A 2,669-nucleotide genomic window follows, 5' to 3' on the forward strand; every position below is an offset into this window, starting at 1 on the left:
AAAAAAAAAAAAAAAAAAAAAAAAAAAGAAGAAGAAGAAGAAGAAGAAGAATAAAGAAAGAAAACTATAGTTTCCCTCCAACAAGTCTTTCCCTCTACCTGGACTGTGTCCCTAATCTGTGCCTGACTAATCCTCTTAGCACTTCAGAAATGGGATCACTTCTTCTCTGAACATTTCCCATTCTGTGTTACCCAGGTGCCCATCTCTGTTCAGGAAGCTCCTCTTCCTAGTGCTGATTGCACTGTTTTAGAATAAAATATCCCCCTGTCTGTCCCTCTGTTAACTGTGAGCTCCTTGAAGGTAGGTACGTTCCCTAGTTTCCGTTGACTCCTATGTTTAGTGTAAGTACCTGACCCATAAGAGATACACAATGAATATGTGTTTGAAAAATCAAATATGTAGTAAGTCCAGAGAGTACATATAAGTGTAGACTCTCCTACAACATGGTTGTGAAGGAGAACTTACACCTGCTTGCTGATGTGGAGCAACGCAGTTTCCTACACACCCCTGGGGCCCTTCCATCTCGGTGGCCCATGGCAAACATGCCTCTAATATGTTTCATTTTCAGTCTGAGCTTCTCTTCCTTACTCAGTTGTGAGCCTGTGAAAGGCAGGGGCCTTTCTCACTCTTGGTTCGCTCCCTCCACTCAGTGCCTTAGAGCTGCTGGCACATAGAGCTGCTGGCACACAGAAGTTGACAAAGCTTGCTTGGGTTGGGTAGGATGACACCCACAGACCAAAAAAAGGCAATGCTGGGATCGATCATTCCAAGGGGCAGATAATGCAGAAATCTCTGCGGTGGGTGAGGTAAACTGTCGTATTGTTCATAAACAGTTTGCTGCCTGTGCCCCTCTTCCCCAGGGAGCACATTTCCCTGCCGCATTGATGATGGCAGCCTTGGCCATGTGACTTGATTTGTCCATAATATGTAAACCTTAAGAGCCATGGTTCACTATGCTCTCTTTCCTCTCTGCTGGGAGGAGTGACCACGTTCCAGACCCGGGCTGCTCTGTCCATCTAGATTCTGAAATGTAATTAATGTGCAGCAGGGCTGCAGCTGACCCTCAGGGGACATGCAGGATAAAAACAAAGGTGATAAATAAGCCTCTGTTTTAAGCCCCTGGGATTTGTGGTTCATTGGTTATTGAGGTATAACTTAGCCTATCCTGACTGACGTACTGGCACATACAAGCACTGACTTTTTCCTCCCAAGGAGATTTCCCTTGCTTGACACTGGCCAAAGGGAAGGTAAGTGCTTAATTTCAGTGTATGCGACCGGCAGTTAAGACAGTCATTCAGGTGTGTGTATGTGCCCACATACGTGTGTGTGTGTGCACATATGCCTATGTGACTGTGTGTGTACAGGTGGGGGATATAAGAGGAGAGAGGGGGAAGGGAAAATGGAGAAGCCAGCCTGGGCATACACAGTACATGACAAAAACTATTTGTGGGCAGCTGACATTTTTCTACTAATAACTTTTTTGTCTGTGGTTGAGAAGTTAAATAAACCATCTCTTTCACTCTGACCACAGGAAGACTTGCTCCAAACCATAAGTGAGCCCTCCAGGCGCAGAGCGCCACCTTCTGGGCAGGCTAAGTCGGTGCACCTGCTTCTAATTTCAGCGGAGTACTTGCCGCAGAAGGCTGTTGGCTGACCCAGAGGACCTGGGACCCTGGGACCCAGCTGAGACCTTAGTGATCTCTGTACCTCACTGTACAGGCAGAGAAACCTAGGGCCATAGAGCCCTCAGCTGATACTCCTCCTATTCCCACAGTCTTTCAAGCTGGACTACACTCCTCTCAGAGGAGGCACCAGTAACCTCCCCATTGGAACCAGTGCCTTGGTCCCTTTGCCAGGTACAGGTGTCGTTGGGACTCGATGTAGACGGGTTGGATTCAGTCATTGCAAGGGGTGGGGAATGAGGAAGGGTTTGGTGGAGTTCAGGAAAGTCAACCTGGGTGGAGAGCAGGAGCTTTCCCTGCAATGGCTTCCATTTACTAAACAACTGCTACATAAAATGCAAGGCTCTCTACATTGTAGCCCCGGTCTCTGTAGGAAGAGAAGCACCACCTCTGTTTAATAAATAAGAAAACTGAAGCCTGGAGACGGTAACTTGCCCCGAGTTTTGTAGCTGATAAATGAATCAAGCCTAAGTCAGTTTGGCTCAAAGAACTTAGACTGAGTCACAGTTTCTCTCGGGAACCATAAGCTCTCCACGCCTGTTGACTGCACAGGGCTTGTGGACAGGCAGCGCTCAGGAGGCACAGGCCACACGATGCCATGCATCAGAGAGTGAATGAGCTGCAGACATGGTAGAGTGCAGAAGGAGGGGGTTGCTGTACAGACAAATGGTGTGTACTGAGAGCAGGCCTTGGCCAGAGGTTGTGTTGGGGAAAGCGGCCATCCCCAAGCTAGGGTGAGGCCACTTCCTCTGAACCTGGCGGTAGTTTGAACATACAGGTTCTCCATCAGTACACCTGTAAGGACCTCTAAGTGCCACTCCCTGTGTTTGGGGAACAAACAGGTGGTGATTGGGACAAGGAGACAAGTGACTAAGTGATTGACAGAGTGTGATAATTCCTGGCCAGCTAAGTGCAGCTTACCACTAGACATCACCCAGGGAAGTCTATAGGACACTTAAATCTCCTCTGGGCTTCTGGACAAGGTGA

The sequence above is a fragment of the Rhinopithecus bieti genome, unplaced genomic scaffold (genome assembly GCF_001698545.2).
Source record: "Rhinopithecus bieti isolate Rb0 unplaced genomic scaffold, ASM169854v2 scaffold_30448, whole genome shotgun sequence".
Lineage (NCBI taxonomy): Eukaryota > Metazoa > Chordata > Mammalia > Primates > Cercopithecidae > Rhinopithecus > Rhinopithecus bieti.